Source organism: Camelus bactrianus, chromosome 4 (genome assembly GCF_048773025.1).
Source record: "Camelus bactrianus isolate YW-2024 breed Bactrian camel chromosome 4, ASM4877302v1, whole genome shotgun sequence".
Taxonomy (NCBI): Eukaryota; Metazoa; Chordata; class Mammalia; order Artiodactyla; family Camelidae; genus Camelus; species Camelus bactrianus.
Genome location: NC_133542.1, coordinates 76,592,093 through 76,612,494, shown reverse-complemented (window position 1 = coordinate 76,612,494; position 20,402 = coordinate 76,592,093). Strand labels below are relative to the sequence as shown.

The window sequence follows — 20,402 nt, the reverse complement described above, 5'->3', positions numbered from 1 at the left end:
TTTCCTTTCTCGTCTGAACACGGATTCAGCTCCAGATGGCTTCCTCCCTCCATCCCCTCTACCAGGGTCTCGGGCCAAACCCCGGGGCTGAAGTTGGAGAAGGAGCAGCAGGGGTGGGGGGTGGGCAGGAAGGCGCTGCCGCGGCGTGCGCGTGGAAACGGCAGTCCTGCCCGGAGGGGCCCGGCCGAGTGAGGCTCGGGGCTGGTCCCACCAAACCAGGCGCGGTGGCCACAGCTATGCCACGGGCACATTTTTAGACCGTGAGTCAACTGTTAATAGAGTGATTTTTTTTAATCACCCTAGAAGGAAGGCTGATTTATAGCTCTTCTCGGCTGGGGCTGAGTCGGCAGGGAGGGGGTCTAAGAGAGACTTGGGTAGAGGGAGGGGGTGGGGGGCCCCAGACCAACCATGGGTCAGAGAAAGTGTGCAGAGCCCCCGGCCATCTCCAGGAGGAGCCTGCTCCCCGAGACGAAGGACAAGCAAGACTCCATGCTCCTATCGGTCAGGACGCGAGGGGCTCTCTCTCGGCTCTGACACCAGCTGGTGTCTCTGGGGCCCCAACTCCTCACTACGAGGGATGTAAACCAGTCACAGAAGTGGCTTTTCTGTGTCCCCAACCTGTGCCCAGGCTCGTGAGTGTCACGCGATGAATAAGAGAAACCTCTTATGCAGAACAGGCAACGTGTGTGAAAAAGAAAGTTCTGGATCTAAAGAACGGTGGACACATCCCTCCGAGCCTGCGGAGCAGGGCTGAGGCGGAGAGGGCCCCATCTGACCCGGCTGTTTACGTTTCGGGGCCGCGGAGGCCGCACGGCATTGCTCCCTGCGCGGTCCTCCCAGCTGGGCAGCGGCGGGCGGGGCTGGGGAGGCTGATGCAACAGAGCCTGGCGGCTACGGGCGCACCAGCCCTCCCTGCCCCGTCCCGGACAAAGTCACTCCCTCTTGCCGCCACCGGGGCTCCTGCAGGGCAGCTCACGGGGCCTCTGGGGCCTCCGCTTGGAGTGAGGGGCGGAGAGCCAAGACCTGCCAGCTCAGTGACCCAGCCTCCGTCTTCTGGACGGTGGAGCCCCACGTCCACCGTCACTCCAGCCTGACAGCGAGCTCTGCCCATGGCTGTGTGCCTGGGAACGTAGCTTCTCCAGGCCGCGGATCCCTCAGCCCTGAAACAAGAGGGGGCCGGTGATGATGGCGCACTGTCTACCCTGGGACAGCGCAGGGCGGGCGCCGCCCCGATCTGGCCCCGCTCCCTCCGGGTCCCACCACCGCCCTCCTTCCTGGGATGCGGGCCTGCCGGGAGCCCTTCTCAGCGCAGCCCGCAGCCCACCTCCTGTAACTGAGAGGGACTGTCGAGGGTGCTTCTTTCTGTCGTGGCTCCACACAGAGATGAAAGGGAAGCAGAGAGGGGCAGGGACCTGCCTGAGCTCTCGGAGTCGGCAGTAGAGGGGACCCGAATCTACGGTCGTCCAGACCCTCGGGCAGGAGGGAGCTGGAAGGAGGGGCTCTAGGGGAGGCCGAAGAAGCAAGGCTGGCGGGACCTGAATGGAGCAGGACCCGGCTGGGCAGAGGTGACCACACGGAGATGGACAGGGGTGGTCCCGGGCGGGGCATCTAGCCCGTCACCAGACCGTTGCCACGGCCCCTGCCCTGCCCCCCTCACCACGCATGTCTGGTTGGGCACAGCCCGAAGATGCCCCTGGCCCTGGGAGGAGGGCTGAGTGAGCACAGAGAAGGCTGGGCCTGGGGGTTCTGGGGCCTGAGAGCCGGACCGGCAGCCAGCAGCACCATGAGAAGGGAGCCAGCTTCGGTGCAGAGACGTGAGTGCTGGTGATGTGGGGGCTTCCCTGGTCCCTACCCCCCACCGAGAAGGCGGGGCCTATGGTGTCAATCACACGGGAACTGTGGCCAGTGGGCTGGGTCCCAGGTCTGGGGAAGAAGCACAGATGACCCCCAGGGGCCTGGGGGCGAGGTCTCCCACGGGCAGCGGCCGCAGCCTGCGCGTCCGCCCACGCTGCTGGGCAGGGGCCCTGGCCCAGCCCTCCCTGGGCGCCCCGCGCCTGCAGCAGGCCGACCGGGAGCGGCTGGGCAGTGCTGGCCGAGTGCACGATGCTGAGCGCGGGGCCCTGGGGCCCCCAAGACACAAGAAGGGGCTGGACATCTGAGGCTGAGAGGGAGTGGGGTCTCCACCTCCAGCCAGCAGGACGACCTTCTGCCCCCAAGCAGGGTCCCCAAACAAACCAGAGGTGAAGGGCAGTGGCTTACAGTGAAAGTCATTGTCATTAGACAGAAAAATCTTCCTTTTTAGTGGTGGGCAGAGCATGAACTCGGCCCAGGCACTTTAAATGAATATTCCAAACTTCCAACAAGCAGCAAGAGGCGGAGGAGACACTGGGCCAGACCCCCCGCGGACACCGTCCCGAGGCCCGCTCAGGGGGGTCCCCACGAGGCTCCCGGGAGGGTCAGAGGAAGCCCCCTGGCTCTGCGGCCCAGGCCAGCCCCCACGGCCCGAGGAAGGCCTTCAGGGGCCCAGCGCTGCAGAGGGCAGCGCCCGCCTGCCTCCGCCCCCCGGCCCCAGGCTGCAGTTCTAAACAAAACAATCGCGTACACTAACTTAAGGGGAAGAAGTCCAATAAAACCTTCACTTTCTCCCCAGTGACTACCTCAGTGCTTTTTATGAAATATTTTAAGAATTAGTTTTGGTGTCTCTGGCTTGCTAAGTGTGCGTACTGTGAACTCCTATTGATTTCAGCACCATACGGGCCTGGGAGGTCTGGCTTTCTCCTGCAAACCACCCCCAAGGACTCTCAGCGATGGCCCTCATTTCCTCTTGGGGACCAGAGCCCCGTCCCCTGCGCACCGTGCCCACTCCAGCCCCGGCCAGCACAGTGGCTCCCACCGGCCGACCGGGCGGGACTCCCGGACAGAAACGCTCGGTAGGGCCCGGGCTCCCTCCTACGGGGCTGGCCTGGGACACTCGGGGATTCCACGCATTCTGCTGCCTGGGGAAGTCAGTGGGCACCCAAGAAGTTCGGAGGCTCTGCTTGCCGTCACTCACCCTCGGAGAGGCCGGCAGAACTGTCTGGCAAGGAGGGACTTACGGAAGAATGGACACCACTGCCCCCACGGCTGGAAGTGAGTAAGCACCAGTGACAGACTGGGTCTCGGCCGGGGGGGGGGGCAGAGCCGACACACCCGGGGCAGTGGGGATCTAAGAAGGCGCAGGGGGGAGTCGGACACACCTGGCTCCTGCGTGATCTTGGGGAGTCCCCTGGGCTCTCTGCACCCGGCTGTCCCCGTCAGTAGAGGGACAGGATGCCTGTATCACGTACGGGGCTGCAGTGAGGGCGGAAGACAGTAACGTACATGTATGTGGTGCGCACATCCACGCACGCGTGCACGCGCACGCCCAGCGCAGGGAGCGAGCTTGTGGGTGCTGGAGTTCCGTGCCGGTAAGTGGTCAACAACCAGCTCGGGGCATTGGAGGCAGGACAGCCCCCCCAAAGCCTTTGCCGATTTCCACGGCGTAACTATTCCCACCTCTCTGGATTGCAAGCACCCAGCGCGCCGTCTCTGACTCAGAGCCGGGAGGGCGCGCCGTCAGCTCCGGCAGGCCAGTCTGCGGCTCCGGCACTCTGCCGGAGCACACGCCACGGCGCCCCGGAGCGGCGGCCTGGTGGAGCCGCGGAGGGGCTCTTTCAAGATGCAGCCGAGGGGACACTTGGAGATGACACCTTGTGAGCATGAGGACAGGCCCCTCTAGGACACAGCAGACACCATGGCCAGCGACCTGTTCCCAAGACGGCCAACACAAGTCTAAGAGCCAAGGGGACTGCGGTGGGGGCCCTGCCACCAGCACTCCCAGGGATTAAGTGGGGAGCTTGTCTTCCTAGGCACGTTAACTCCAGGGTCCCAGAGAGAAACTTTTTCCAGGGGCAGTAAGAGCTCCCCACAACTGTCCCCGTCGACCACCTCCTGGTAACGCCAGGCTCCGTGCACCCAGAGAGCCGCAGGTCGGGAGGGAAGTGGTCCCACCAGCAGGTGACTGGCCTGTTAATCAGGACTCACGGCCCCGCGGCGGGGGCCAGGGAGGCCTGGAGTGCACGGTCCCACAGTGGGGGCAGGGAGGGACCCGGGATGGGCCAGCTCCAGGCACACCCCCACCGTGTGTGTGTGTTTGTGTGTGTGTGTGTGTGTGTGTGTGTGTGTGTTTGTGTGTGTGTGTGTGGTGACCTGGGCTCTGGGCACTCGGGGCCTGGATCCCCTCCAGACCTACGCCTGGGCCGGGGGTGTAGTCAAGGCTGGGAGGAATCGAGGTGGGGAGGTGGGGAGCCAGAGCGGTGACCAGCAGGTTCCCATTCTATAAGCGGCAGTGGGACGAGGGGGACGCATGCCGTGCTGGCCCCCGACCTGTTCTGTCGAGTGTCCCTGGGAAGGGGCTCACTCCCAGCCCGGGAGGAGCTGATTTTCCCGGTGGGGTGTGGATCTCGTGAAGTGAGCGGGCATTGCAGCCCCAGGGTGACTGGAGTGGACGCTGGACCGAGGCTCACGTGGTGGGACCTCAAGCCTGGTGCTCACCCCCGTGCTGCAGCTGCAGCTGCATCTCCCCGGCAGCTGCTCTGGACCAGAGGAGACTGCTGCGCAAGGTCACCCCTCCCCGGGCCCCTCGCGTCCCCTGACTCATCACACAGGGTACAGAGGCTCGGGGCCTTCCCTCGGATGCTGTCCCGCTGCAGAGCACCATCCGGCAGCACCACAGCCCAGCCCGCCCTCTGCCCAGGCCCGTGCTCCTCACTATTTCAGGCCTTGTTCCCATAAGCTCCCCCAAACCATCTGCACATAATTCTGCCTTTCCAAGGCTTCCAGAGATTCCACCCTCCAGGAAGAAGCGCGGCCCCGGCCCCGGTGGTTCCACGACCAGACGTGGAGGGGGGCCCCGGGGCTCCGCCTGCCCCTGTACTGGCGGAGAGGTGTGGGGCGCCTGGTGACCCACTGTCCCTGAGAGTCCCCCGACCCTCCCTCCAGCAGGCAGAGGCAGGACGGCAATGGGAGCCTGTCCCAGGGTGAGTATGGGTTTAATTAGTGGCACCAAAAAATCATGAGGTTGACTGTTCGTTCACTCCCTTCCAGAGGGGGCTGGAGGGGTTAGCTGCACGTAACGAGGGCTGGCTCCCCCGTGTGCATGTGGGATTCTGGCCTGGCATTTGCAGAAAGGGAGAGAGCCAGGCCCAGATTCCTCCAGGAAAACACCTGGGGTTCTCCTGAAGACCGGGGAGAAACGGTTCTGTGTCCACACCAGCAGCCTCAGGCTGGAGTGGGCTCCGGCCTGCGTGGATCTAGACGGGCCGGAGGTGGACCATCCCAAGCGCAGCGTGGGGCGCAGGGGGCCTCTGTGCGGACGCCCAAGGTCTGCAGCTTTCAAACAGGGGTTCCCAGAGCCCCATGGGGCGGGGCCTCAGAGGCTGAGGGCGGTGGGGGGGGTTGCTCCCATTGAGCACCCACCTCGGTCCATCTCACCTCCTGGACGTCCACATGGGACTTCCTGCGGCTGAGGAAAGTCAAAAACATGTGGGCACAGAATGACGGCCCTGCTCTCGCGAGGTCCCCGCCGGAACGGAAACGCAAGACGGCGGGGCTTCTGCAGCCACATGTGGGTCGGGTACCGAACTGCCCAGTTCCACGTAGGCAGCCGCCAGGACCGCATGGGCGGGGGAAGGGTAACCATGGCAACCTCCCCAGTCATCGCTAAGCAATTCCTCCACAATGTACAATTGCTCTGTTTATAGGAAGAATGCTGACCATATATTCTGGTTTTCCATGCACAATACTTCACTAGGAAAGAATGCAGAGCCCACCAGAAGGAGCGCACGGTGCACTTTGCTCCGTCAGCCAGACCTCTTCCCGGTCTGCGGGGAATGTGATGGATGGGCTGGACCGCTCTCCCTGCAACCCGAGAAGGTGTGGACTGCCCAGCCTCCGAGCCACTGCCCGCAGGAGGGTCCCCACAGGTCGAACCTCGGGGTCTTTCCGCTTGAAAGCCTTCCAGAGGCAGAAGGGGCTTTGGACTGCGCTGGCCGTGTGTCTGGGCTCTGAAATCGGGCCAAACCACCGCAGCACTGGTTCATCAGAAGGAAATTTCAACCAGCTGAAAGCACGAGGGAGTCTGACTTCTCGCTGGCGGAGGCCACAGACGCTGCTCCGTGACTTCAGCTGAGCCTCAGTCCTGGGGCGGGGGATGGGACCCACACATGCTTCCTTGCAACATTTAGTTCAAATTTAGGAGAGAAAGATGAGTTTCAGACACTAAAAATAATCTTCGGGGACTTTTCCAGGAAAAGAAACGGCCCTGCCGCTGGGCCAGGCCTGGGAGAAACGCTTTCCCTCTCCGCTCCGTCTTTGCTGCATGTGGCGGCCGTGTCCTTGGTGTCCCAAGCTCGGCCTGTAATTTCCTGAGACCTGGAAAATCCAGATGTTCCCCAGTTTAGACTTTCCAGCTCAGAACAATGAATTTTACTAAAATGTACCCTGGAAGTTCTTTGAAACATTTTTTTAATGGGATGCGCATTACAGAAAAGTGCAGAAACCAAAAAAGCGTTGCTCAGTGAATGACCATGGAGTATGTGGCCAGGCGTTGGCATCCAGGTCCCGGCTGCTGCAGACGTGACCACCTCCTTGAAAGCCCGTGGGCCCCTCCCACCACAGCCCCTTCACCTATCTCCAGAGCCCCAGCCACCAGTAACATTTATTTTGTTAATGGAGGTACTGGGGATTGAACCCAGGACCTTGGGCATGCTAAGCACACACTCTACCACCAAGCTACACCCTCCCCCATCCCCAGGCCTTTCTGTAAAAAGAAAAGAAAATTAGCTTGCTGTTTGAAGGAGAAACCTGCCGGGTGGGAGCCCTGGGGTGGAGGGCCCAGCCTCGGCGGCCCCTCCGGGTGGGATGGCGGCCTCGCTTTGCTCCCAGCCCAGCCTCACTGAATGGCACATACGTGTGACTCACACTGCTGGTATTCGCAGGCTGCCTCCAGTGAGCTGGCGGAGGAATCTCAGTTATTAAAGGCTGTGTAATTACAAGCGCCTCCCCGCAGATGGGCCAGTGCGGGGTGATCCTTTCCTTTCCCTGCCCCCACTTTCTGCATTTTTTAATGATATGAAGCAGAAATCTGGTCTTGGATTCAAAAGATAAGCTGTCTTTCCAACATCAAACACCCTGCTTTCATCTGAAGCATGGACACCCCACCCAAACGCCGTTCTCTGCAGAGAGGGCAGAAAACTCAGAGCAGAGGTGCCAGAGAGCTGCTCGGTCCTGGCGTCCACCCCGCCCAGGGGCCGGCTCCCCAAATCAATTGACCGCTTTCTTATAAAGAAACAAAGGCAGCAAGAACATGCAAGGGAAGGGCAGAATCTGTTCACAAAACACTAAAAAGATTCCCAAATAACTAAGCCTATTTAGCAGAATCTGCACAGGGTCCGAACGAAGAGAGCCTTGCAACCAAGTGACGGAAAGTAAGACAGAAAAGAGGAAAGTCCTTGTGGACAGGAGACAGGTTGAACATAAGAATGTTGTTTGCCATAAAATCGTCTATTAATTCAACTGAATCCTAATGCAAATACCAACAGTGTCCTCGGCGGTGGTGCTGGCAGGCATGTAACAAATGATTTTTCAGTTTAAATAAAGTAATGAATTCATGAGGACAGACCAGAACATTCTGCCTCACTGCTGAAGTCACCAAAGCAGACGTCTCCAACATTAAAGCCACCACATTTACAACAGCTCAGTTCTGGAGATTTAAGCCCATCCGTGGAACAGAGCAAATCCAGAAATAACCCCAGAAAGACACGCGGGACCTGAGACTGTGATGAATTGGAGGGAGAAGACGGGCTGTCCTGTAAATTATGGCGGGGCAGATGACTGGTCACTTGGAGGAACAAAGCTTCAGGGAGAACTGAATTCCTACTCTCTCCTTACACCAGTTGTTCCAGAAGGACAGAGTTTTAAACATGAAAAATAAACCATAAAAAGCAGGGGGAAATCCACGTATGGATTTATAACACAGTCTTGGAGTAAAAAAAGACCATTCTTGAAAGTGCCCCAAAAAAGTTATACCGGAGAACACTGATTGATTTGAATACATAAAATTCGGAGGTCCTGCAAAGCACATGCACGTACATGTGTACATGCCTGTACAACATGCAGACGCTATCAATGCTACCACGTGTGTGTGTGTCGTGTGTGCGTCGTGTGTGCGTCGTGTGTGCGTGCGCATGCACACACTCATCTGTAAGTATCTCACGTTCACACGCAAATTCAAAGATAACTTCGCGAAAAACAAAACGCAGCTTGCTACGGGGCAGGCCAAGGCGCAGTTCCTTAGCAAACCAGGAGCTCGTACGAGGCAGAAATTGTGCAAAGAGCCGTGAGACCCACCTCGAGCTGTTTTGAACTAATGATCTCGGCAGGATGTTCATGGTTTTCAGCACCGGCATTGGTGATGGGCTGGGGGAAGAGGCCGGCCTGACGCCGGCGCGGTGCCGATGGGCGTCCCTGCTGGAGGACAATCTGGCCGTTCCAATCAACACTTAGAATGCACCTTCAGCCTCTCAGCCAGGAATTCCTCCGCGGTGACTTGACTTACTTTTACAGAAGCGGCCAAGATACACACAGGAAAGTGTTACAGCCCCCTTGCTTGTAAAGGCAAAAGCATTGCAAACAGCAGGGGTGTTGCCCCGACACATGGGCACGAGCCGTGGGTGCAGCTCTAGATGCTTCCCTGTGAAGTAGGTGCCCTCATCATCCTTGTGATACGCACAAGGAAACAGAGGCACAGAGAGGGTGGGTCACTGCCCAAGGCCACACAGCAGGTGAAGCCTGGCACAGAACCAGGCATGGCAGAAGCCACCCCCTGGCTGCCAGTGCTATTCTGATCACGGTGGGAGTGAGCTGTTCTGGGTAACAGTTTCTTTCTTGAAATGATTTGCATCATCCTTGGAAAAAGTTTGAGGCCGATTCAGCTTACCTAAGCACTCTGACTAACGGCAAATTGTAGGGTAGACCCAGCAGGGCGAGCAGTTCTGTCAAACAGGCAGATCCGGTGACCCCGCCGCATCCTGAGCAGACCGTCACCACCCTGGAGACCACGGGGAGGTGCCAGGGTCCTGGAAAGGAGCCCAGAGCGGCCACAGGCACGGCAGATTCCAGACAAGGGGCTTTTCCCTCCCAAGCAGAGCTGCAGCCCCTCCTGACTGCGGGAGCCCAGCCAGGTGGGCCAAGCAGTCCCTCTCCCTGCACGGAACATTGCACCCCAACAAGGCCATTTCCAGGAAGTCCTCTGAAGCAAGCCATAAAAGGCGGGAGCGTCCCCCTCCTCTGGGTTCCAGCTCTGGAGCCGCCCGGACGTGCTCCCCACACCCTTGGCAGAGGTTCAGGGGGATTTTTCCCTCTAGTTGAACCAGCGAATCGATAGGGGGCTTGTCCTGCAGGTGAGGTGTGGGTCTCTGGGTCACTGAAGGCCAGAGTGGAGGTCACTCTGGGGGCAGGACCGGGGCGAGGTGTGGCGGCCTCAGCTCCCAGGGACTACAAATAAGGTATTAACAAACGTCTCCCGTGTCCACGTTCTTGGGTCCTTCCACCCAGGGAGGTTCCAGGACCTGCTGCCCCAGAGCCACCCCTAGACCATCCCAGGGTCCTCACAAGTGGTGAGGGGAGGCCACCGGGGGCTGCCATAGGGGGCCCTAGAGGGAATGGCCTGGCCCAATGGTAGGGAGCTCGGGGCTCACTCTCTATGAGAAAAAAGACCGGCAGGACCCCCAGGCAGGGCCACTACTCTCCTGCCCGCACCATCCGGCTCCCTGGGCCAGCGGCTTTAGCTCACTCTTTCCCTCTGAAAGGCCTTACTTCTAGGAAAGTGGAACTTACCCCTAAAATTCTATTGGTTCCCTGAGCTAACTCCTGATTGGTCTATTTGTAGTGCTTCATTTGCATGGAGCTCACTCCTGATTGGTTATTTCTCTCCCTCTCCCTGATTGGTCCGTTTCTACAAAGCTTGTTCCTAATTAGTCAACTTTTGTTATACCTCGTTTGCATATGATGTTGCAAAGTGTAGACTGGCAGCCTATAAAGGCCTGTGCAAACCTACAGCCGGGGCCCAGAGCTTGGAGTGTTAGCTCTTCTGGGCCTGCTGGTGTAATAAACCTGAGTTCTCCAGCTCTCCAAGCGCTGATCGTGCTCTCGCCGGGATCCAGGTTGCTGTAACACTGAGCTATAACGCACTTTTCTACAACATCCAGACAACTGGTCCGCCCTTCCCACCACGCGTGACTCCCCAGTCCCAGGAGAAGAGCCAGCAGGGAGCGGGCAGCAGATTAGAGTCCACTGCTCCACTGATACGGAAATCGTTGTCCATAATTATCCCCAGTTCAGCCATGACCACCTCGTGCATTACAAGTGACGTCCCTTCCGGAAAGCCAGAGTCAAAAACAGTGAGAGGTGGAGGCGTGGGAACAGGCAGCCTCGAGGCTGGGCCTGGATGCGGCCCTCCACTCTGCAGGGGTCTTGGCGATCCCTGCCCACGGTCCTCAGTATCCCCAGATGAGGGCGGCCTGGGTCAGAGTTCTCAGAGGGCTTTTCAGCTGGGCCTTCTGCCCCTCCACCCTGTCCCAGGCCTCTTTGGGCATCTCCACCGGTGGCAGGACCCAAGGTGAGCAGAGCCCAGCCGGTCATGTTGAGGCCACGGAGGGACAGGGAGGAGGCTGGGTAAAGGGGGAGGGAGGGCGGGGGGGGGGCACCCGGGAGGGCTGGACAGCACCCATGGGCAGGACGCCAGCAGGCCCAAGGCTCGCAGCTTGGGGGAAGGGCCCGGGGAGGAGGCCTGGGCCTGGGCGGGCAGGCAGACAGAGGTGCCCCCAGCCCAGCCCCCACAAAGTCCCAGAAAGCCCGGCCCGGCCAGAGGGGGACCGAGCAGCCCTGGCCCCAGCTTCAGGGCCGAGTCCCCTCTCCCACGGCCACAGCTGGGCAGCAGCTGTTTGCTTCTGAGACCTCCCCCACTCCCCCGCAACATCCTTCGCTTCCAGTGCTTTTTGCTCCAGTTGGAATTCCGCTCCAAATGGTAAACATTTTATCTCTGTCTGTGAGGCTCCCATGCGGATGACTTTAACACAACATGGAAAATAAATACCTTTTGCTCCTCTGCTGAGAACAGGAGTCAGGAGTTGAGAAGATGAGTCGGCTGTGCAGCCAGAGGGCAAGCTTTTGGCAAAACACTCCGCCTTCCTTTGGACCACAACCAATGAAGGGAACCTGCCCCCACCTCAAGGGCCCCCTCTGGGGCTGGGAGATGATGGCATCGTCAGAGTCAGGACACAGGGGTCCACTCAGGAGTTTTGTTTCTACCCCATCTGGCCCAGAGCCCCCCACGGAGGGGGGCACAGCGCTTGCCACTGTAGACTTGGGAAGCTGCTTCCTCGCTGAGCAACCTTGGGAAAGTCACTTCCCCTCTCTGATCCTTGTTTTCCCCGTCTGTAAAGTGGAAGTAAGGGTGGAACTCACTCCACAGTTTGCTGCAAGCACTGAATAAGGTGAAGCTTACATAACGCTTAGCCCACTGCTCCCGCTGTTGCCGTAGGAGCAGCTAGAATTATGGAATCTTAGAGACGCAGCCCATCTCCTCGGTTGACAAAAACACGCTTGGTTTGCTCGTTGAAGCGACAGCCGCTATGTGCGCCAGGGACTGCGGATACCTCAGGCGTGCGTGCCGAGCCCCAGTGCAAACCCACGTGCGTACCAGCACTCCGCACCCCAGAGCCGCTGGAAGATCAGCCTCTCAGGTGTCATCTCCTCGTGAGAGGATGTCAGGTCCCCGCCCGGCTGCAGCTGCCCTGAGCACGCAGTCCCGAGGGTCCGCCCCGACAGTGCCTGCCCAGAGTCCCTTTACGGGACGAGGGATGGGGCCTCTGCAGCTCACCCCAGGCCCACCGGCCGCTGAGCAGAGCTGACACCTGAGAACAGCTGCTCATAACGCGGTTTTCATTAATTTCCTGGAAGATGGAGCTTTCGTTTCCACGCGATCCATTTTGGGAGACCTGGGAAGGAGGACCCAGTGCACAGCTGGCCTCCGTGGTCCCGGCACCCTTGTTTTTATTTATTCCCACACTGTTTGTTTAATCGTCTCCAGCCTGTGTCCAATGCTCTGGCTCCGAGCATTTCCTGGGGGTGAGGACCGGACTTGCAGCCGCTCAGAGCTGGCGGGCGTTGCGACCCCATGAAGGACCGCGAGGCCCCTCCAATGGGTGGACATCACATCACTTCTCTAGAATGTGCTTCAAGCCGTCCCAGAACACCCGTTCCAGGGAGGGGACCGCTGCAGTCCAGGAGGCCCAGGAGCAAGACTCAAAATGTGCAGCAGGATCACTGCGTTTGGATGGACACTGTCCGTCTGGTTCCAAGTGTTCCGAGTTCCTTATTTTCTTCAGGCTTCCTTGAAACCTCTAAAATGATAGGACACAGGGTCATTTTCGGTGTGAGGCCAGGGCGTGGGTGGGATGAAGTCACGCGCTGGGCTGCTGGGGTCCCCAATACAGAGGGGCTGCCCAGCGCGGCCCCTTGCGAGGGAGAGCATGGCCGGGCCTCCGCCCCCCGCAGTGCCGCCCGTCCCCGCGGCTGCCCGGGGCACAGGCGGAGGGCTGCGGGCTCCCTCCTCCGCTTCGAGATGTGCCTCCGGCTAAAGCCCCGTGGGCGGGCGATGGCCGTGCGGGGGTCCCAGACTTGCTCACTCAGAGCAGTTTAAAATGTTGCCGGATGATGGGCCCTGCAGCTCAGCCTTGAGAGGCGGGCACTCTGGGCCCAACCGCCCCACGCTGGCCATGTGAATGGGGCAGGTCCCGGATCCTGCCTGCCTCGGTTTCCCTGTCTATAAAGTGAAATTCGTAAGAGCACCCGTCTCGTGGGACTGTCATATACCGAATGAGATAAAATGTGCAGAGTGTTTGAAAGGGATCGAGGCACATGACAAAGTCTTCAGAAGTGCTGATTACATTAAGAAAACACGTAAGAAAGGAGAGCAGGTCCAGGCCAGAGAGCGCGCCCAGGAGCCGCGGGGGAGCCCGGGGCCTCGACTCACAGAGAAGGAATCAAGGACTCAGAGACCTGGGGGCCCAGCTGGTGGGCAGGAGTGGCCTTGAACACGCTCTACAGGGGCCACCTCCCTGCTCCCCAGCACCAGTGCTCTCTGGGGGAGGGGAGCATGGAGCCCCGCCCCAGGGTCGCAGCACCCACGCTGCCTGCCCCAGGAGGCCCTGCGGGGGTGCAGAGTGCACAGATAACTGTGAAGTCTCACCAATGGCCCAGTGGCGGCCCAGCCTGCACATCCCAGCTTTGGACCTCAGATGGGGTCCCTGCTCTAATAACCAGGGTGCTAAGGCAGCACCTCTCACCCCAGGACACCCCTGTCCACATCCCCAGACCCACCCAGCCCACCAGGGCCTTGCTGCAGGCTGGGAGGCTGAGTCCCAGCTTCGGGGGCTCCGAGGCCACTCCCCCCAGGCCAGTGCCCACTCCTCCGGTCCCCAAAAGCAGCTTGCTCTCGCTGTTTGTTTTAGGCCTCTTCAGTCCCCAAATAAACTCAGTGTGAAGTATCTCTAATCACCAGGAAGTTAGAGCAGCGCCATGCAACAGACCGTCCTGGGTGACCGGGAGGTCCCACCGCTGCCCCATGCAGCTCGGGGGCCCTGGGCTGACGCACGGGGCTCAGTGCCCCGCAAACGTGACCAGTGAGCCTGGAAGCTGCAGGTTTAATCGAATTCGATCTCAGTTCGTGGTGGTTTACTTAGGCACCTGTGACACCGAGCAGCACAGGCCTAGAGACGGTGACTCAGACGCCGTGAATCTCAACGTTTGTGAAGTTTCCGTGCAGTTGCAGTTTCTCCAGAAACAGAGCTGGAGAGGGGACTGCAGGGCAAGCTGTCTGTCTGAAGGATGGAGAGGCCTCTGGGGGCAGGGGCGCGGGGAATGGAGCCTCCCCTCCAGGCAGACTCCCACGAGAAGTGGAGACGGGCCGAGCCCAGGCACCCACAGGGCCACAGCAGCTGACCGTGATGGATGGACGGACCCTGCGGGGGCCACCCACACAACGGAGTGTCATTCAGCCACATAAAGAGGTGAGACGCGGCAGTGTGTCAGCTGCGGTGTGGACGTGGTGCCGAGGGGGGCAGCCAGACACACGAGGCCGCACGTCGTGTGATTCCATCCATGAGGAATGTTCGAAACAGGCAGGTCCTTAGAGACGCAAGTAGACTGTGGTTGCCAGGGGCTGAGGGGCAGTGATGGGTACAGGGCTTGATTGGGGTGACAGAAATGTGTTGGAAAAAGATGAGGGCCATTGTTGGACAACATTTGAATGTACCAAATTCCACTGAATTGCTCCCTTTAAAACGGTTAAATCTCACCTAGAAAAACAAGTCTTCATGAAGCCAGTTCTCACAGCAGGTGACTACGGGGCAGGGCGCAACCCTACAGGGGCACTTGGGGAAAATGGTCCAGAATGGCCGTCCCTGAGGGTAGGGAGCTGGGGTGTTTATATACCAGCCTAGGGCGAGGCATCCCTGCGGGCATCGGAGGAGGACACTGAAGGGGGGGGCTTGGCGGACGCGGGCGGGCGCACGCTGCTGCCCCCACTCTTTATAATAACAGTGGCAATGAAACAGCCCAGACCAGCAACGGCCCTCTGTGCCCCGCCAGATCGAGACCACCTTTCTCCTGAATGCCAGGTCCATCGTTCACCCGTGCGGCAGACGAGCGGCGCCCCAGAGACGCTGCCGTTCCCGGACCCTGTGACTGCATCGCCTTCCCTGGCAGAGGGGACTTTGCCGACGATTAAGTTCAGGATCCTGAGACGGGAGGTTATCTCGGATGATGCAGGTGGGCCCAGTACCACCCCAAGGGTCATTACTGAAGGGAAGCAGCAGGGTCAGAGTCCGAGAAAAGACGTGAGGACAGAAGCCGAGGCCCAAAGAGAGGAGACACCACCCGCCCTGGGCCTGGAGGAGGGCGGGAGCCGGGGGACCCGGGCGCCTCCTGGAGCTGGGAAGTCGGGGAGCAGGCGCTCCCCAGGAGCCCCCAGGAGGAACCAGCCCTGCTGGCACCTTGATTTCAGTCCAGTGAGACTGACTTGGGACTTCTGACCTCCAGAACTGCAAGATCACACGTGTGTGTCGTTTTAAGCCACTGAACCCGCGGGGACCTGTTGCGGCAGCAGGAGGTGGGTGTTCACCATGGGAGCGGTGGTGGCCCCGCTCTCTCCCACTGTCACATGTCTGTCACGTGTCACGTGCATCCCTGCGGCTACATGGGACCCTTATCCGTCATTTTGCTGCAGGGTGACATTCTGCCCCGCGAGCCACCACAGTTCATTCGAGCGGTCGCCATCAGCGGGCGGTGAGCTGTTTCCATGCCCTGGGTTGTCAGCAGTACCGTCATAAACATTCTGTCTCCTCCGTTCTGTTTTGTAGACCAGGGTTTCTCTGGACTCATATGTCCTGGTATTTATTTATTCCACAGATGCCTGCTGAGCCTCTGTGTGCTAGCTAGTTGCTAGGAACACAGCCGGGCGGGAGCTGGGCTCCAAACACAGCTGGCCCACCAGCCACACCCCAGGGGACACAAGTCAGACTTCGGGGGCTCCCTGGCGCCCCTTCACCAGGCCTCCTGCGAGACCTCCTCTCCATCCCCCCAGCACCCCCACAGTCCCCCCCAGGAAGCCCTCCCTGCCCGCCTTCCTCAGGAAGCTGAGCCTTCTTCCACGTGCCCTGGGGCAGGTGGGCGGGACCTGAGCTGCGGTCTGGAACCCGCTGTTCTCAGCATCCATGTCTCTGCCCCAGGTACAAGACAGGCCAACACCGCCGTCAGACCAGGGTGTCTCAGGCGGGGCCCTCAGGGCCATAACGACGTATCACACAGCTGTGAGGCTGCCCCAGGCCCCCCGGTAAGGTGTGCTCCTCTTCCACCCATCCTCTGAGGAGTCATCCCAGTGAAGCTAATGATGTCCCCGTTTTATAGACAAAGACCCTGAACTTAGAAGGGGTCACCTGCCCAGGTGACCCAAAGGTGGGCGGAACGTTGACGGCCCTGCCTTCACTGCTCTTCTGCCCAAGAACTTCCAGCTCCAAAGGGCTGTAGTCTGCCCAGGACCACCCTCAGGGCAGCGAGCAGAGGGGAGAAATGTGGATGGTGGGAACAGAGGAGCAGGAAAAACCCAACAAGTGTAAAACTGTGCAGCCACCACAGAAAACAAAGCTACATATAGAGTTCCTAGGTGACCCAGCAGTTCCTCTCCTGGGTACAGATCCAGAGGACTTGGAAATGGAGACTCAAAGCCATGTCCACAAGGCTCACAGCAGCTCGTCTTTCCTACACACCCCAAGGTGCAGACCCATGCGTCCACCAATGGATAAAGCGTGCTCTATCCCTACAGTGGAGTAGTATTCAGCCATAAAAAGGAACGAAACACTGATTTGTGCTACCACTTGGATGAATCTTGAAAACACGATCCTAAGGAAAGAAGCCAGACACAAAAGGACAAATAGTGTAAGATTCCACGGACATGAAATATCTAGGATGAGCGCATTCATAGAGACAGAAGGCAGACTGGAGGTGACTAGGGGCCGGGGGAGGAGGAGTGACTGCTTAACAGGGACGGAGTTTCTGTTAAGGGTGATGAAAATGTTTTGAACATAGACAGTCGTGACGGTTGCATGGCATTGCCAGTGTAATAACCGCCACTATTAGCGCACATTAAAATGGGCACGATTTTTGGTATGTGAAGTATATCTCAATAAATCTGTCTTAAAAAAGAAAAAAACCACCAGAAACATTCCACCCCTCTGGCCCACAACACTCGCCCAGTCCTGTCCTTGCTCTGGTTGCAAAGCTCACGTCACCAGCACAGAGGATGCACAGTGCTCTTCCCAGTGGATGGACGGAAAGGGGTGGGGGGACAGGAACAACGTGGGACTTTCCTCCGCATCAGGTGCCACTGCCCCTTGACCTCTGTGTGACCTCAGCAGGTGAGGTGACCCAAGACTTCACCTGCCAAGGATCTGGGCCTCAGGGGCCCCTCCTTGTTTTCTTCCCCTGACTTGCTCATGTAAGCAGCACAGCCTGGGTTTGAGATAGTCCTCCAAGCGTCCATGTCGTTTTCCTGACAAGTTTAGTCCTTTACGTTTAGTGTGGTGACGGGTGCATTTGAAGTCACTCTGTCTCACCTGTGCTTTCTGTTCATCCTGACCTGTCCAGGCTCCCCCCGACCCTGTCCTGCCTTCTAGGGGCTGAGAGTCTCCTCAATTCCTGTTTCCCCCTCTGCTGCTTTTTCCGCTCTATTTCTGTTTGTTTTCAGCAGTTAGCCCTGTAGGTTTGGCATTTCTACCTAAGCTGGGAATTGATTTCTCTACTTTTCTCTGAAACAAGGAGAAGAATCTGAAATACTTCCACTCCTGTCAGCTCCTCCCATCTTTCTTATTATTCTTGCCCAGTATTTTAGTTCTAGCTTTTTAACCCCTCGAGTGAGATTTGTTTCCTGCAGTCACAGGGGACGAGGCTGACATTGGGCTGAGTCTCGTCCTTTGCTGCTGCTTCCCTCCAACAGTCTGGCCGTGAGTGTGTGCATGTGTGTGCGTGTGTGTGCACTGCGCGTGCGTGTGTGCACGTGTGAGCATGTGCATGTGTGTGTGCACATGTGTGTGCATGTGCACACGTGTAGGAGTGCCCGTGGGACGGGGAGGCCCCTTTGCCTGCAGGGGATGCGGGTTGTGCCAGAGCACCCCTGCCCTCCCTCTGCGACCTCCAACACAGTCTCCATCCGTGTTTGGTAAACACGTGAGAAACCGTAAACACAGCCTTTGCAGAGCACTCCCTCCGCGCCTCCCTCTCGCTCTGGATTCGGCTCTTTTCCCCCCGAGTCTTATTCTTCCGTTCAGTGAGGGTGTGCGGGGGCGCTCTCAGCCCTTGTTTGTCTGGAGTGGTCTGCACCCACCGTTTTTAAATGACATTTCACAGGATGCAGTGGGAGGGGCAGTCGCTTTGGGGCACTTTGGAGACGTTTGCTCCTCGCTCTGGTTTCCCGTTGTCATCCGAGTTGGTTGTCAGCATGGTTGTCCTTTGACGGGGAATCGGTCTTTCCCGCCTGCCTGACTACACGGGACCGTCTCTGCGCTTCGAGCCCGTTTCCCGCCGCGTGTCCGAGGTGTCTGCCTCCTAGTTGCCCCGCCCCCCGGACCCCTTCCTGCTGCGACCTCTCTGGCCGGGCCCCCCCGCCGTCCGCCCCCCCCCCTCCGCCTGCCCCCCCGGGCGGCGGCCCCCCCTGCGCCGAAGCACGCTTGGCCTGCGTGGCTGCCAGGACCGGGCCACTCAGGTCAGCGCAGCCCGCCCTTGCTCTCTGGGGGAGCCGCCGCCACGCAGCCCCCCCGGGAGGCCCCTGAAGGAGGGCATCGGGGCTGCCCGAGCGGCCCGCGCCGGCTTTCTTACCGCTCAAGGGGACCTTCAGAGTGTAGACGAGTGGCTGCCTGGGACGGGGTGGGAGGCTAAGGGGGGTGGGAAGTGTCTGTAAACGGGGGTGGCTGCCCCCCGCTCAGAAACGCCCGCCTTGCCTTTATTTACTCCCGCCTTCATTTTGGAGGGACGTTTGCTGCAGGTACCGGGACTTCCAAGTGTTCTGAAGTGGGCCGGGGTCAAAGGTCACACTGGGCAGGCGTCCACCAATGATTTCCCCCGGAGCCTTAGTGAAGAAAGTTCTGGAACGGTTTTGACCGCAGACGGTTCTGAGACCCGGGCACGTCGTCTCCTCTCTCGGAGCCCCCGGCCCACCGCAGCTCGCTCCCCTGAGGACGTCCCTGACATCTCTGTGGCCCCTCCAGTTCGCCCTCCCTAGGGCGTCGCCCCCACTTTCCAGCCTGTTCCCTGCAGCGCACGTCCTGTGGTGCTGGAAGTCAAACATCTCACTGCGTTCCTGGATTTGTCCACAGATTACGTGCATCCTTGCCGCCCGCGTGGCGCCCAGTTCCGGGCCCATATGGTCTGACAGCTCTGTTCCCACGCGAGGCCATGGAGATGCCTCGCAGAGTCTGCTGCCCCAAAGCAGGCTTCCCTGTGGGACTCAGCGGGCGGCCCTGCACCCGGGTCCCTGCTGCTGTGGGACCCCGAGGGCGTGGACCACTTTTCTCTCATCATGATCGACACGGTGTGCCCCACGCAGGCCCGACTCACCGCGGGGGCTCAGCGTTACCTTTGCAGAGCCATTCGGATGTGGCTTCCACCTTCATCAGCTGGGAAGGCCCGCCTCCATCCCTCCCCGTTCCAATCCCGGATCTCCCTGGCCCTGAGTTTTGTTTTGTTTTCACATTTTCTTTAATTGTGGTAAGATGCACATAACAAAATTTACCATCTTAACCACTTTAAAGCGTAAACTTCAAGAGCGTTTAGTACGTCCACAGTGTGGCACAGCCGTCCCCACCGTCGGGCTCCAGGACGTTTGGCCCGGAGTCCTCTGCACACGTCCGCGCTGCACAGCTTTGCTGTCCATGCTGGGCGCAGCCTCAGAGCCTCGTGGAATGAGGCCAGATTTCCACTAAGAAAATACCTGACTTGAGAGGGTGAAGTCTGGGCTCTTTCCAACCTGTGACACTCCTGAGAATTCGTGCTTGATAAGGATGACCGAGGGTTTCTGGGGAGCATCGGCCCAGTGGTCCAGCTCTCTCTGAGTTTTGGCAGCCGAGGACCTCTTTCCACGACACCACCGACTCGCAGCTCCCGGGCTCCGGGGCCCCTCGCTGGCAGCCGTGGAGTCTCGGTTTCCCTGGGTTACACACAAAAGTTTGGTCCCCTTGGCTCTGTGGGTGGACTCTATGTAATATGCACTGACCCAGGCCAGAGGCAGCAGCCAGACCAGCATCCAGGAGACTCGGAGGGCCGCCCCGCCCCCCGCCTTCCCACCGCCCCGGCTACGCCATCGGACACCCCGGAGGCCAGACAGCAGCGGCCCTTCTCCCTGCGCCCGACACCCAGGCCACTGTCCTTCTGGCTTTGCTCCCCATACAGGCACCTTTGCCGAACACTGAGTGGAGACATCTAAGTCATCCTGGCTGCGTGTCGAGGCCAGGATTCCAACACGGCCACTGTCCTCATGTGTGGCTCAGGGTTGCCAGCTGGTCTTGGGGTGTGGGTCTCTGCAGCTTGGCGGTGAGAGGTGGAGGGCGAGAGGCTCCGGCTCTGCCTTCTCCTGCAGCACATCTGAACCCAGGCTGGCTCCCTGGAGGAGGAGGCTCCCTGGGAGAGGGGTGGGAACAGGAGAGGCCTTGGAGATGGAGATGGCTCCTGACCCTCTCACCAATACCAGCGACTTGGTCACGTCACAGCTGCAC

At 59.5% G+C, this 20,402-nt stretch overlaps 1 long non-coding RNA gene across 1 annotated transcript; it reads left to right on the top strand.

The window, feature by feature from the left end:
- The first annotated feature begins 651 nt into the window (after window positions 1–651).
- Window positions 652–6,958, top strand: LOC141577523 (uncharacterized). The gene is made up of 3 exons (XR_012506640.1): window positions 652–1,814; window positions 2,747–5,057; window positions 5,831–6,958. It is a non-coding gene; the product is annotated as an uncharacterized LOC141577523 (long non-coding RNA).
- The last annotated feature ends 13,444 nt before the right edge of the window (window positions 6,959–20,402 follow it).